This window comes from Sarcophilus harrisii, chromosome 2, assembly GCF_902635505.1.
Source record: "Sarcophilus harrisii chromosome 2, mSarHar1.11, whole genome shotgun sequence".
In the NCBI taxonomy this organism is placed as follows: domain Eukaryota; kingdom Metazoa; phylum Chordata; class Mammalia; order Dasyuromorphia; family Dasyuridae; genus Sarcophilus; species Sarcophilus harrisii.
The window spans coordinates 506460267-506477418 of NC_045427.1; the positions used below are offsets into that span (position 1 = coordinate 506460267).

Here is a 17152-nt window from a genome sequence, read left to right on the forward strand (position 1 = left end):
TGTGACTCTCTCCCACGATCCTTGAAAAGAAAAAAAAGTCCTGTAGGGGAGAGATTGTTTTTATAAATTGGAAGGACAAATTTAATCTTTGTTCTTTTATTACCCTTTATGTCCTCCACTTAGTCCTCCTTTATCCAAATTAAACATCCTAGTCCCTTTTATGCAATCCATATAAAACATGTATAATGAAGCAGAAAAAAGATTGGATTTAGAATTACAAGACCAGTTCTTTCAGTTGCTAGTTACCTTTGGAAAGTCCCTTTGTATCTCTTTTTAGGGAGAAATCTATGGTTCTTTGACTCTTACTAACTTTTATCAATCATTTTTACTCTATGTATCTATTTTTCCATGATAATGGAATCTCTCCAACATTATTCATTTGCTAGTCTCATAGTGTGAGATGGAACCTCAAAATTGTTTTAAAATACATTATTTATAACTTATTTGTTTCGTGAAAAAAAGTGTGTGTGGGAGAGAGAGAGAGAGAGAGAGAGAGAGAGAGAGAGAGAGAGAGAGATTGAGATTGAAACTGGGAATGAGAGATGGAAAAAGTTGGAAAGGAGAGATGGGGAGGGAGAGAGAAGTGAGCAGAATGAGCAGAGAGAGATAATAGATGTAGAACTTTATTCTAACTCTGAGATGTCTAGTCCATATTGACTGGGCACATCACTTAACAAAAAACATTTTTAAGACTATTAAGTTACAGAAAAATTTCTGATCCTTATTAGTAGATGAATCTTCTCTCCTGAGAGATCTCTGATATTGTGAAATCAAAGTTTGATCAAACAAACAAAAAGCCTCTTGCCTCTCTCACTGTTGCTTGGTATAAGCAATTACTTACATTTTATACCCAACCAAAATAACAGGTCATTGGGCTCCAGGACAGGTCAGTTGTTGCTTAAAATCTGAACAAAATATTCTTTAAAATGTGTGACTTCCTTGTTTTCTCCACCAACATGGAACATCATTCCTTTATCCCTTTTCAGAATTACTTTAATGTTTAAATAACATTATATTGCTGGGCAACATCTTGGTGATGTGCAATTGAGTCTCCAAAACCTCTTGAATTCAAACTTTTATGAATCAAGTACCATATGGCGTTTGTGATTATTTAATCTGGTTTAGGTAGAACTTATATTATTTATGAATAAGATTTTCGCCAAACACATTAATTCAGTCCAATACAACATTCCTTTACTGAGCACTTGCTGAGTCAAAAAGCTTCATCTTCATGAATTCAAATCTCCCCTCAGTCACTACAATTCACTCAAGTCTGTTTGTTTTAGTTTCCTTATCTATGAAATAAGCTGAAAAAGTAAATATTAAATCATTCCAGTATCTTTGCCTAGGAAACCCCAAATGAGGCCACGAAGAGTCAGACATAGTTGTCTAAGGATTTAACAGCAATAAAAAATGAGATCCTAGGTATTGGGGATATGAAGACCAAAATACAAATTTTTTCTGCCCACAAAGAACCTATATTCTATTGAGAATCTGAACTAAGGTCCTCCTGACTTCAAAATTGCTTCTCTAATCATTGCACCATCTAGCTCCCCCCCCCAATCATTTCTTAAAGAATAATAATATACCATAACATTCATATGCCATAAATAATTCAGCCATTCCCCAACTAAGGGGCATCCACTCAATTTCCAGCTCCTTGCTATTGCAACAAAGGGCTGCTACAAACAGCACATTTTTTTTTGCACATGTGGGTGCTTTCCCATCTTTAGAATATAGGTCTACTAGAGATACTGCTGCATTAAAGAATATGTACTGTTTTATAGCCTCTGGATATAGATTTTTAAAATTTTATTTTCTAGTAAATTTGTTTATTTTTAACATACATTGCTTTATGAATCATGTTGGGAGAGAAAAATCAGAGCAAAAGAAGAAAACTATAGGAGAGAGGAAAAAAACAGAAAAAAGAAATGAACATAATGTGTTGATTTGCATTGAGTCTCCTTAGTTCTTTTTCTGGATGCAGATGGCATTTTCTGTCCAAAGCCTATTGGGTTTGCTTTGGATCATTGAACCACTGAGGAGAACTAAGTCTTTCATAACTGATCATTGTACATTCTTGCTGTTTTTGTTTACAGTGTATTCCTGGTTCTGCTTGTTTCACTCAGCATCAGTTCATGTAAATCTTTCCAGGCCTTTTTAAGGTCATCTTATTCATCATTTTTATAGAATAATAATATTCCATTTCCTTCATATACTACAACTTGTTCAGCCATTCCCTGATTGATGGGAATCTACTTTTTTCTAATTTATTGCTACTACAAAAAAAACTGCTACAAACATGTTTGCTCATGTGGGTCCTTTTCCCTTCTCTATGATTTCCTTAGGATACAAACCCAGTAATGGCACTGCTAGGTCTGGACAGTTTAATAGCCCTTTGAACATAAGTCCAAATTGTCCTTCAGAATAGCTGGATCATTTCCACCAAAAAATGAATTAATGTTCCATTTTTCCCATATTCCCTCCAACATTCATCATCAACTTTACCTGTCACCTTAACCAATCTGGGAGGTATGAGGTGGTACTTCAAAGTTCTTTTAATCTGCATTTCTTTAATCAATAGTGATTTAGAGCATTTTTCCATATAACTATTGATGGCTTTAATTTCTTCATCTGAAAATTGTCTATTTATAACCTTTGACCATTTATCAATTGGGGAATGACTTGTATTCTTATAAATTTGACACAGTTCTTTATATATTTTAGAAATGAGATCTTTAACAGAAACACTAGCTGTAAAGATTTTTTTTTGTCAGCTTTATACTTCCTTTTTAATCTTATTTGCGTTGTTTTTTTTTGTGCAAAACCTTTTTAATTTAATGTAATCAAAGTCCATTTTGCCTTTCATAATATTCTCTATTTCTTCTTTGGTCATAAATTCCTCCCTTCTCCAAAAATCTTATAGGTAAATTATCTCTTGTTCTCCTAGTTTTTTTATGGTATGCCCCTTGTGCCCAAATCATGTATCATTTTGACCTTATTTTGGTAGGGAGTGTGAGATATAAATCTATGCTGGTTTTTTTTGACATATTGTTTTCCAGTTTTCCCAGAAATTTTATGAAATAGTTCTTATTTCAGAAGCTGGAGTTTGGGGGGGGGGGGGAGAGATTATCAAATACTAGTTTACTATAAGCTTGATTATTGTGTCCTATATATCTAATATATTCTATTGGTTCACCACTCTATTTCTTAACCTGTATCAAATGGTTTTGATGACTGCTATTTTAAAATATAGCTTAAGGTTTGGTACTGCTAAGCAACCGTTCTTTGTATTTTTTTTTTCATTACTTCCCTTGATATCCTTGACCTTTTGTTCTTCCAGATGAATTTTGTTATTATTTTTTCTAGTTCTAAAAAATAACTTTTGGAAATTTGATATGATACTGAACAAGTAGACCAATTTAGGCAGAATTGTCGTTTTTATTATATTAGCTCAACTTATCTTTGAGCAATTGTATTTAGATCTGATATTATTTGAGTGAAAAGCATTTTCTAATTATGTATAGTTCTTGGGTTTGTCTTGGGTAGACGCCCAAGTATTTTGTCTATAGTAATTTTAAATGGAATTTCTCTTTCTATTTCTTACTGATGGGCTGACTTTGTCAGTAATATATAGAAATCCCAATGATTTGTATGAGTTTATTTTATATCCTGCAATTTTGCTAAAGCTGTGAATTGTTTACAGAAGATTTTTTAATGATTTTCTAGGATTCTTTAAGTATATCATCATATCATCTGCAAAAAGTGATAGTTTTATTTTCTCATTGTCTATTCCAATTTCTTTTCTTTCTTTTTCTTTTCTTATTGCTAAAGCCAACATTTCTAATACAATATTGAAAAATAGTGGTGCTAATGGGCATCCTTGTTTCACCCCTGATCTTATTGGGAATGTGTCCAGTTTCTTTCCATTACAAATAATGCTTGCTGTTGGTTTTAGATGTGGATGTAGTTCCAAATTGTTCTCCACAATGGTTGGATCATTTCACAAATCCACCAACAATATATTAGTGTCCTGGTTTTCCCACATCCCTTCCAATGTTAATCATTATCTTTTCCAATTTCTTAGCCAATCTGAGAGATGTAAAGTATTACCTCAAAATTGTCTTAATTTTCATTTCTCTAACCAATAGTGAATTAGAGCACTTTTTATATGACTAGAAAGAGCTTTAATTTCTTCATCTGAAAATTGTCTATTCCTGTCCTTTAACCATCAATTGGGGAATGGCTTGTATTCTTATAATTTTAAGTTAATTTTCTCTGTATTTTAGAAATGAGGCCTTAATACTGGCTGCAAAATTTTTATCAACTTTATGCTTCCCTTCTAATCTTGGCTGTGTTGGTTTTGTTTGTGTAAAACCTTTTTAATTTAATATTATCAATTTTTTCTGTTTTGCATTTCCTAATGTTCTCTCATTCTTTTTGGCCTTAAATTCCTTCCTTCTCCATAGATATGAGAGGTAGACCATCCCTTCTCCCTCTTAATTGCTTACAATAGCACTCTTTATGTCTAAATTATGAACCAATTTCAACCTTCTCTTGTCATAAAATTGTTAGATGTTGATCAATGTCTATTTTCTGCCATACTCTTTGCCAGAAATTTTTATCAAATAGTGAATTTTATCCCAGAAACTGGAGTCTTTGAGTTTATCAAACACTAGATTACACCGATCCACTATTCTGTTTCTTAGCCAGTATCAAATGGTTTTGATAACCATTACTTTATAATATATTTTTAGGTCTGATACAGGTAAGGCCACCTTTCTTTGTATTTTTTTTTCATTGAAAGGATTTTTTTAACCTAGTTAAGGAAAAACAAGCTGTTTTAAATACCTTAACACATAACAATAACATTATATAGACAGCTGCCATCTTTGAAAGCAAAGCAGCATGGAAGCCAGAAGTAAAAGGACAATAGGGAGAACTTTTAACCAGCAACCCAATTGATCTGAACTCGAAGAAGAAAACTTCAAAAATTACTTTGAAATTGGGTGGGGGAAAGGGTGATATTGAGAAAGAACCATGATTTCATCAGGATCTGAGGCATTTGAAATATTTTACATACTTTAATTGCATGTTAATGTTTACATTTGTTAATTAAATCATTAAGAACCTTAAATTAGATTATACTGCTCCTGGAAAATGTGCAAGTACAGAAAAGCTTTGTTATTTGGGCAGTGGAGAGATAGTACAATCTAAATAAAATAAGAATTACTTGGCCAAGATGTGAAAATTATTATAATTAAGTAAAAAAAAAAAAAAACTCTGGAAAGAAGGACCTAGGAAATTGTTTTATACTTGAGAAATGCTATAAAAAACAATAATCAAGGATGTGTCTTGTTATACATTCACCCTAGCACCTTTGCTAGTCCTGTAAAAAAAATGAACATCAATATGAATAGTGTCTCTGGTGTCCTAAAATATCAAGATATTAAAACTTTCCTTTGGGAAGATTATCTATGAAGATTTTTATGAAAAGGTATAGATGATTAAGAACCTTGGGATGAGGGTTTCAGCTTGCAGTGATAGATGAGATAACATCAGGTATCCATCCAAGTGTAATGATTCATGTATTTACCCATTTTCTGAAAACTTCTGACATTTTCAAATTTCTTCTGTTGCTTTCAAATTTTTGAAACTATTTCTTGATTGAAGGGGAAAAATGGACTAATTCTAGTTTACGGGAAATATGATGGAAAGAACACTGGACAGGATTGGGAAAAATAATTTAAACATGGGATTTTGCCTTTCTACCTGGAAAATGATGAAGCTCCAAATTCTAGGATTCTATACTAATTCTGACAATTATAACATTCAAAAGCAAATTAATTTACAATTCAAGAAAGCTATAGCAAATGCTTTTAAATGCTCCATTGCTCTGCACAACCATTTTTAAGTTCTTCCATTTAGAATCTAACTTTATTTTTTAAAAATTAGTTAAATCTATATAATCACACAATTGTTGATTGAAAAGTATTGAGAGAGGCAGCTAAGTGGTGCAGTGGGTAGAGCACCTGAAGTTAGGAGGACCCGAATTCAAATATGGACTCAGACACTTAACACTTCCTAACTGGGTGACATTGGGCAGGTCACTTAACCCCAATTGCCTGGGACATATTAGGTACTTAATAAATATCTATTAATTTACTGGTTTTCTACCATAAAGCATTTTGCATTCACTGTCCTATTTAAAATTCATAACCATATTAAATGTTAGTGATTTGTATGTAATTGTGCTCATTTCTTTTGTGAAGAAACCGAGCTTCATATAGAAGAAGGGATTCAGCAGCGATCATGAAGCTAGTGATTTTTTTTAGGAACAGCTAGGTCATTCAGGAGATAAAGAACTGGACTTGAAATCAGGAAAAACAAAAAGCAAATTCTGACTCAGATGTTTACTAGCTGTATGACTCTGAATAAATCATTTAACTTCTGTCTTCTCAGTTTCTTTATCTGTAAAATGAGGGTTAATAATAAATGTCAATCCCCAAGATAGTTGCAAGGAACAAGTGCAATAATATTTGCAAAGGACTTCACTACCTTAAAGTGTTCCATAAATACTAGCTGCTGTTATAATGTTAACAATAAAAATCAAAATAAATATTATGATAATACTTCCCTCCCAGAGTTGTTGTGAGGATTAAATGATATATCTGTAAAGCACTCTATAAATTTATCATTATTGTTATTATTAACATTATTACTATTATCCACCTCCCAGGGTTGTTATGATGATCAAATGGAATAATATTTGTAAAGTACATTGCAAACTTTATATTGATTGCTATTTAAATGGCAGCTTCTAGTAATAATAATAATAGTCATCATGATGGTAGTGAGTGATAGAAGTACCACCTGCTTGTATTCTCTCACTCCAAGTCTATTCTTTTTTTCTGTTACCTAATGTTCCTTCCAAATGTGCCTTAAATTTGATGAGGCTTTTCAATCCAATATTTGTGAATGGCATATTGTCAACCGATACAGTTTTTGCACACCTGAGAGAATTATTGAAATAAGTCCTTATATTCTTATTCAGAGGCATTTTTGTGGCAAGAAGTTCCACAGCATGACTATGACAATCTTTCTTAGATCACAAATTCAGACATAAATTCATAGAATTCCTCTTTTTCTCTGCCTGTAACTGAATTGTTGTTGCTCTATATCAATGTATTTCCTTTCATTAAATATTTCCCAATTACTTAGGGAAAAATTAACATTAATTTTTTAAAATTTTGAGTCCTATATTCTCTTTCCTCTCTCTTACACCTTGAAAAGGCAAGCAATATGATATTGATTTTATGTGTGAAGTCAGGTAAAACATTTTCCTACTTTAATCATGTTACAGAAGAAACACATACATACACGCACATAAACACATGCAAGAAAAATAAAGGAAGTAAAAAAAAAAGTATGTTCAATGTGCATTCATAGTTCATCAGTTCCCTTAGGAAATAGATAGCATTTTTGTCATTGGCCCTTTGGAACTATCTTGAATTATTGTCTTTATCAGAGCAGTTGCTATGTACAGTGTTCTAATTCTACTCATTTCACTCTGCATCAGCTTTTCTGAAATCATTAATCTTGTCATTTCTTATATCACAATAGTATTCCATCATATACTTGTATACCACAACTTGTTCAGTCATTCCCTAATTGATAGATATCCCCTAAATTTCCAATTCTTTATCTCCACAAAAAGAACTGATATATACATACAAACATATATATATATATACATCTATATGTATGTATGTATACATACATGTATATGTGTGTGTGTGTGTGTGTGTGTGTATATATATATATATATATATATATATATATATATATATATACTGAGGCAATTGGGATTAAGTGACTTGCCCAGGGTCACACTGCTAGGAAATGTTAAGTGTCTGAGGCCAGATTTGAACTCAGGTTCTCCTGACTTCAGGGCTGGTGTTCTATCCACTTCACCATCTAGCTGCTCCTGCTATAAATATTTTTATGTAAATAGGTCTAGTAGTGATATTGCTGTGTCAAAGTTTTATTGTTCTTAGGGGGTAGTTCCAAATTGTTCTTCAGAAAGATTAGGCCAGTTCACAATTCCACCAAGCATTAGTGTCCCAGTTTTTCCATGTCCCTTCCAACATTTGTCATTTTCCTTTTCTGTCCTGTTAGCCAATTTATGGGTATCTGTCGTAATATAGGGTTGTTTTAATTTGCATTTCTCTAACCAATAAAAATTGGAGCATTTTATCAATATTGATAGCTTTGATATATTCTTCTGAAAACTGCCTGTTCAGTTCCTTTGACTATTTATCAATTACAGAATGGGTCTTATTTTTATAAATTTGGCTAGATTTTCCATTTTATTTTCCCTGATACTTTCAATCTCATTTGGTCACAAAATCTTATTTTATCTATAGATATGATAGGTGTGCTCTTCTATGATTCTCTCATTTGCTCATGATTTTACCTTTTATGTCTAAATCATTGTTCTATTTTCACTTTATCTTGGCATATGGTATGAGGTGTTTGTCAAGTTTCTGCCAAATCTGCCAAAAACTCAGATTTTTAGGTTTATCAAGCATTAGATTTAGTACTATATATTGTATAGTTAATATATTCCTCTGATTCACCACTCTGTTTCTCAGCCAATCCTAGATTGTTTTAATGATCATTACTTTAATCAATAGTTTGAAACCTGAAACTGCTAGACCACCCTCCTTCTTTCATGTTTTTCCCCTGGATTCCTTTAATATCCTTGACCTTTTTTTAAATTTATTTATTTTTATTTATTATAATAACTTTTTATTGACAGAACCCATGCCTGGGTAATTTTTTTACAACATTATCCCTTGCACTCACTTCTGTTCTGATTTTTCCCCTCCCTCCCTCCACCCCTCCCCTAGATGGCAAGCAGTCCTGTACTTTGACCTTTTTTTTCAAATGAATTTTGTTATTATTTTTCTGGTTCTATAAAATAATTATTTGATAATTTGATTTGGTAATTTTGATTACTGAATTAGTAAATTTCTTAGGTAGAATTGTTATTTTGTTATAATGGCTCATCCTCAGCCACAAGCAATTAATATTTCTTAATTCTCTTTAATATTTATTGTTTAGATTTATCTTTATTTGTGTGAACAATGTTTTATAATTGTGTTCACATTGTCCTTGGGTTTGTCTTGGCAGGTAAGCTCCCAAGCATTTTATATTATCTACAATTATCTTAAATGAAATTTTTCTTTCTATCTGTTCCTGCTGGGCTTTATTGGTAGTATATAGAAATGGTAATGATTTCTGGGAGTTTATTTTATATCTTGCAAATTGTTGTTTTTAATGGGTCTGAAAGCTCCTTATGAAAAATAGTACTGGGCCTCATATGTAGAAAACCTGCATTGAAGACCTTCCTCTGACTCTCATTAACAAAACCTTAGTTTCCCTCATCTATAAAAATGGGAAAATGTGGATGATAATAAATGTATATACATACATACATATACACACACTCCCAATGAGGTTTAGAACAATTCTTTGAATTTATGTAGAGCTTGTATATAATGAAAATATTAAAATAAAGGCTAGAAGGAAACATGGCACCAGGATTCAAATTTCAGTTATGCTATCTTACTACATTTGAAACTAAGGCAAATCACTTATCCTATTAGAGGGCTTTCTATAAATTGAGGGAGAAAAGAGGGACTAGATGACATCTATAGTCCTTTCCAACTCTATTTTATTTTTGACATTTTAATGCTAAATTAGACCAAGCCAGTTGTTTATAATCACGGTTATTTCTTTTTTGATGTTGACTATCTCTATCATGCTCTATCTAAAATGTGCATTTTTATACTTAATATTGGTATAGCATATTAGTCTGTAGGGGTGTGGAAAATGTGACCCTTAGGTTTTAATGGTTCCTCAATAACAACAACTTTCATTGTTTTAAATACTGGAATGAAACAATGCTCTTTGGGACTTTGACTCATATCTGAATGACCTACATGAGTTTTGGAAACAATTTCTTGAAATCATTAGTTTATATCATATCTTTCTACATTTACCTCTTCATTCCCACTAATCCAACAAGCTGCCCCCATTTCCTACCAGGGGTCCTCAATCTACGGCCCGCGGGCCAGATGTGGCAGCTGAGGACGATTATCCCCCTTACCCAGAGCTATGAAGTTTCTTTATTTAAAGGCCCATAAAACAAAGTTTTTGTTTTTACTATAACAAAGTAGTTATACTTTTACTATAGTCCGGCCCTCCAACAGTCTGAGGGACAGTGAACTGGTCCCCTATTTAAAAAGTTTGAGGACCCCTGTTTATATTAATGAACTAATATTAACAGTGACTAAAATTTGCAAAATTCCCTTGAAGATTGTTGAAATCTAAAAGGTATGAAAGAGAAAATTAGAGCACATATTAATTTATTTTAAGACCTCCATCCTGCTTCCTGTTTCTTAATTTAGCCTACTAAGTTAGATAGAGTACTAAGTTCTGAGTCAAGAGATCTGCATTCAAATTGGCCTCTTCCATTTATTATTTTTATAACACTGGAAAAGTCACTTATGTGTAACATAGAAAATACCCTGAGCTTATTTCTCAGTCATAGGCTTGATATTGAAGTAAGTTTCTTTTCTAATGTTACGAATCTTTTTTGATTATTTTCACATGGACAATGACTATTATATTACTCCAGCTTCATCTTGATCTTACTATCTCCATTTTATTAAATGTTAAAGTTGACCATAGGCCAATGATTTTTGGATATAAAGGCAGGAAAAAAAGAAAATTATTTGTGTGTTGATTCTGACTCCTTTATATAAACTCAAAATCTAAAATTGAGGTGTAATTTTTAAAGAAAAGTATTCAACATGTGCTGTTTAATTAGATGAGTTCACGGATAGACATGTAAGTAGCATAGTGGCTGAAGAACTGGACCAAAAAAAAAAAAAAAAGGAAGCTATGATATGAACCTTGACAAGTTATTTAACATTGTGTGCCTTAGTTTTTTCAACTGTAAAATAGGTGTAATAATACTACCTAAAAATTCAATTTACTAAATATTTATTAAGCACTTACTATGTGCCAAGCTCTACACTAAGTGCCAGAGATACATTTGATAAAAGGAAAGACAATCTTTCACTCTAGGAACTTAAATTTTATATACAAAAAAAGACATAAATGCTTAAAGTGGGGGATGGGGGGGAGAGCAAGGGAGCATCTGTGTTCTGTGTATTAAAACCAGATCGAGCAGCAGATACAAAGTGGAGTAAAACTGAGACCTGAGGAGGCTGAGGGAGTTGGTGTCCATCAAGACTTGAGTTAATAGCATGGAGGTGAGATTAAAAATGAGGAATTTGTCCTGGGAATGCGATATGAGCTGAAATCAGAGTAGCAAGTGTGAAATAAAATAACTCTCATTGTTGTGAAGATAAAATGAGATGTATACATTGACATGTATATGGAATCTTATTATTAATACTACTCATAATGTTAAAAAAAATTCAGTTACATTAAATCTTTTTTATTTTTCTTTTTATCATTGTTTTAAAACTTAGTCCTAGTCTTTCTATAATTTGCTAGAAAGTTTTGCTAACAGTTACTTTTTGCCCGCTTTCCTTCCTTTGAGAAAATTATAGGTAATTATAATAATGTATGTCAAGCTTTAAGATCAGAATGAATTAACAGAAGCTGAAATTCTTAAAGTGTGAAAGAGCTAGTAATCTCTCTTGAATTTTAGCAATAAAAATGCAGCTCTAATTGTGTAACTGACACACAGTAATGTACAACCACTGCTTGTGGAATTATAATAATGAACATTATTTTCTTCAAAGGCAAACTTTGCATACAAAAATAATATTTTACATTTAATGAAGTTTAATTTTCTCTATTGTGACTCATGAATCAGTATTATCACATTCAGCAGGGTAAGATTGTTTTCTTTATTTCACCAAGAGATATGTGTAATAATAAATTGAATTCTTAGGTTGTTACTCAAGGGATTTAATGTGTAACACATTAATGTGTTTTCTTAATTGCTATATGTTAATAAGTACAAATATGCTCATAATGCTAGAATAAATCAGTTATTTCATTAAGCCTTCTTTAAGCAATGGATAGGAGAGGAGCCATCATTTGGTGAGAGAGAATTACTTCTTTATATGACTGAATTTAGTTCTATACAATTAAGACTCACTAATTCATACTAATTTGGGGAAGGACCTAAGTTAATGGCAAAGCATAGGGAATGGGCTTCTGATTTCCTTTTCATGGGAAGGTTCTGCTTTACCAAAGCAGGTCTGGCACAGTCTTGTGTAACTTATAGGCTAAGCATTGTCTAGAGCCCAGCTTCATGAGCTGTGTATCTCAGCCCTATATGGGAATCTTCTAACTGAATGTGGAGGTACCAAAATTATGATTAATTATCACTAAATGTTGGGTTTGTATACCCAGGTTCACATAAATATTTCTTTGGAGAAATGGGGTCACAAATGGAAAAGTTTAAGAAGCTATGGTCTAGAGCACCAAGAGGTCAAGTGATTTGCTTAAGATAACACAGGTATATTATGTCAAAGGCAGAACTAAATTGGTAAAAAATGTGAATTATCAAATGTTTCTAAAGAAATAATATATTTTATTTGTCGAATATTTTATTTTGTTCTGACTTCCAAAGATATACCATAGATTCTTGGGTAAAAAAAAAAATCAAGTAAATTTTTCTTGATTATCTGCTCTAGTGAGTTCTGAACATAGAATTCAATTCAATTTGCTCATTCATCCATTATTTACTTAGTGTATGTAGATTGTTATTCTGGTCAGTAGGGAGATCATAGCTCTATAGCCAGGGAAAAAAAATTTTCCTACTTTCAGATGCTATGGAGTCCAACCTTCTCTCTCTCTCTTTCCTTTTTTATCAGTTGAGGAAACAGATTCAGTTAGATTAAATAACTTTCCCAAGATGAACACCACTGTAATGATGTAATCCTCATATATACATCAGAAATAGAATATGAACCCAAAGATCTGAGCTCAGAATGAGTTTTTTTTTTCCATTATACTCTATAATGTATGTACTTCAACACATGGCAAAGGCCAATAGGACAAGATAAATTGTATTCAAGAAGCTTGTAATCTAGTAGGAAAAAAAAAAAAACATGTATAGTAAAAGCTTTCCTGTAAATCTTGAAATCACATTATGCCTACCTATAAACCTATCTGTGAAAGGGCTGTTATGCAAGCGGAAAAGACATATAGAGACAAGTTAAGGACACAGAGTGTTATAGTCTTTCCCAGCCTTGAAAGAGATTGAGCTACTGAAGTTGAAAAAAAAAAAGTTTTGGCCCCAGAGAGAAATTTTAAAATCTTTAAAACGTAAAGAACTATGAATGTATATATGCTTATATATACACAATTATATATTTATTCACACACATTCATGTATATATACACCAATCACATGCATGAGCATAAACATACATACATACACACATATGTATGTGAAGGAATGTATATTTGTGGATATATGTGATAGGCAGTGTAGTGAATAAGCCACAACTCCTGGAGTCAGAAAAACTTGATTTCAAATCTAGATTCAGATACTTAGTAGCTCTGTGACATTGGGTAAGACAATTATCTCTGTTTTTCTCAATTTCTTCATACGTAAAATGAACCAGAGAAGGAAAGGGCAAACCACTTCAGTACCTTTAACAAGAAACCCCAAAAAGGGTCACAAAGAGTCAGACATGATGGAAATGACTGCTAACGACAATATTATATTTGTTTTCTTTTACTTGTATTAGCATGCACATGCAAATGAAACAAAATATAAATAAATGCAAAGTTGTTTAATGCAAAATAATTTAAGAGGGAGGGAAGGAGCAGTTAAAGGGATCATGAAAAGTTTGACATAGAAAATTGTGCTTGAAAGGTATGCAGAAGTTTGGATTTTGCTCTGTATTTTAAGAAGAATCATGGAAGTAATAGAATGGCAAACAGTTGGTAAGTCAATAAAGACTTATTAAGCACCTTTTGTGTGTCGGTCTTTGTGCTAAATAATCAGGGATAAGCATTAAGAAGATTGTTCTGACAATTGTGAAGATTGGTTGGAAAGAGGGGAGAATTGTTGGAAAGTTGTTGTGATTGCCAGAACAATGATATGGGACTAAACTAAAGTGATGAGCTTTGAAATTTTTAGAGGGAACATATTCATGAAGTATTATATTGTAGAAATAGTTTGAAAATGTAAGAAAAAAATGAACAAAATATGGTTTTGAAAATATGGGAGACAGCAGGATATGCAAGGGCACATAAGAAATTATGGAAAATTTATGAAGGAAATTATGAGAAAATGCTCACCAGAACAGCTACTTCTTCCTCTAAGACAGGAGACAATAAGGAGGGAATGGATTAAGACATAAATGTTTCAAAGGAAGTAATTTAAAGGAGCCTAAATCAGGCAGCATCAGTCTTTTGAAAAACTATAGAAGGTGCACTGTGGGTAGTTAAGTTGGTAAGATGGTACCATGAATCTGACTCACATATTTGATCTATGACTGGGTATCCTCCATGACCAGGAAAGATTGCAAATCCAGCCAAATATTTGAAGAAATCTCATAGAAAGAAATGCTTCTTTATGAAGTTTTTTGGAACAGAAGATTATGGTTGAATCAAGGTTGAGCATTTAAGGTATATAGCCCCATAAAGAGGAAATGATTAAGATTAACAAGGGTAAAAGTTTCTGCAAAGAAGCCAAAACGCCAAAAGCAAGCAATCAGTCATCTCATTATTCTGCTGTAAGGGAAAACCAGCATAATTTTAATTAAGAAAGAAAGAGAAAAATCAAAAAAGAAAGAAAGAAATAAGCAGAATTCAGGAGATGAAAAACACAAACTTGGTCTATCTGAAGATAAGGAAGGGAGAAGGAAAGAAGAGAATATCTTCAGCCTCAGTGGAAATAGTCTTCAAATCGCATCTATAAAAGGATCCAGGTGCAGAATCCCAGAAAACATCTTCACCCAAAGGATGAGAGGACCTCACAATTCCAGAATCCTGTACGGTGAAAGAAATGGGGACAGAAACAATGACTAAGTTTAAAGGGCAACTAAGTATAAGCAAGCCTAGAAAAGATGAGGACCCACATTTCTATCACTTTCTGCCCAGCCAAATGGATAAACTATCTATTATCTGGCAATAATAAAAAAATAAATAAAAGTATATGAAGAGAAAACTGGATATATATATATATATAATCTCCTTTCCATAGCAGCAAGTGGCAGGAATATTCCCACAAACAAAAAGGTAGGATTTGGGGGCTTTCACCTCATGGGAAATGGTATTGTATCCAACTTATTAACACAAATCATACAGTTAATGTATGGAACTGGAAAGCAGAAAAAGAGGGGACCTGGCTGAGAAGAATCTCTGCTGAAATGATCTCCACCTGTGATATCACTTTTGCCTGTGTGTGAAATCCCAAAGCAGCTAAAGACTTTGTTCTGGGTTCCAATGGCATGCTTCAGGGAATCCTCCCTGAAAAATTCTGTGTAGACATGTCAACTGAACATGATCACTGAACTGACCCAGGTGATTGTGGCCAGTGGCAAATTTACAGAAACACTATCTCAGGAAATCAGCAACTGTCGAAGGATTGGGTGCTGGTGATCTTAGCATTTGGAGCCTGGAGCTTATATGAAGACTGCAGCAGTTACTTCCAGGTAATGGGGAAAATCTCCTTCTTTCTGGGTGAAGTTCAGAATGCAACAAAAATGATACTGACTGTGAGTATGATCCAGGGGAGCTTCATGGCTACCACGGCTGAAGGCCTGCTAATCCTTGTTCTTCACATGGATTCATGGTCCTAAGACTTAACTCTAGACCAATTCACGTTGGCTCTATGTTTCCTTTTATTTGCAGACTTTGAAATAATTTGCTTTAAGTGCTGCTGTAGTGTCAGGCTTTCTCTGAGAGCTTAGGCTAACTCAGGGCATGTATTGGGAAAGGTGATGTTAGATTGTGGAAAACTGATGAGCAGTCCTCCTGGGTGCTCCCTGACTGGATAGAAATGGTGACTGGTTTCAAACAAACCCTGTTCTCCACCCCTGGGACTCCCAGAAGCAATGCTGCCAGAATCTGTCTGATTTTTTCTTATTCCTGAGTTTGTCAGAGCCTGAGTTTCTCCTAGCAAAGGAGGTTGGAGTTCACATTGTTCCCTTCCCCTTTTTCATTGGGGCTGTAAGAAGCAGCTTCCGTGGTGTCCTAGTCATGAAGTCTGAGTTTTTTAAGCTCTTGGAATTGGCTCCTCTTCCCCTTTGATCCTGCCCTGAATTGCCTGGGAATGAAACTGTTCCATTGAGAGGCAACTTAGACTTCCCATGTCAGCACATCCTTCAGGGAAAAGGACAATGAGGTGACATGAGCAACCAGTTGGGAAACATGTGCATGTCTGAGTCACCAACACTCTGAAAAGAAAACTCCTAGGAAACTAATTATTCCCTATATGGCTTTATGAACTGGAAAGATTGCAGGTTTGAGTGAAGGGTGGACTAACCCCATATCACTAACCCATCACCATCTGCTAGTGCCCAAGCTGAAACTGGCATCGGTTTTTATAATATAAATGGGATTTAGCCATCACTAACTTGATTTAGTTTTTGGATTTGTTTTCCAGCACTGGAGGGAGTGTGTGGAGAGAGCAGTGAGCATACTAGAGATAGAGCTGTATAAGAATGACTCCTTTCTGTTTCTATTATATTACATTCTTTTCTGACTCCTTGTGCAGTCCTCTTAATATCCCCTTTAAGCCCCTCCATCTGTGCCCATATAGACAGTCCTGTGGTATATATGCTACCAACTTTTCTTCTTCTTTTCTACCACTTCCTTGAAGAGACAATAGATAACTTTTTGCATACTTTGACCCAGACATAGTTTCCCCTGCCCTGGATAATCAACATTTACCAATCATGGAATAAGTTCTTAGTAAAGGAAAGAGTAATTGTACTCCAGCCAACATCATGTTTGGTGCCTGTGGGACTACAAAGTTCCCTGTTTGGGGAAAGAGAAGATTGGCTGAGATGGCTCCTGACAGAATAGAAAAGTAAATCCATTCTGCCATTGAGAGACTTGATTCTCTTTGGGGAAGATATTC

General features: G+C 33.6%; 1 protein-coding gene and 1 pseudogene across 2 annotated transcripts in view; both read left to right on the forward strand.

Annotated features, from left to right (window-relative positions):
- UNC13C (unc-13 homolog C) overlaps window positions 1-17152 on the forward strand; it is a 668923-nt gene that overhangs the window by 446216 nt on the left and 205555 nt on the right. The window lies entirely within an intron of this gene.
- Window positions 14513-15869, forward strand: LOC111719942 (annotated as a pseudogene).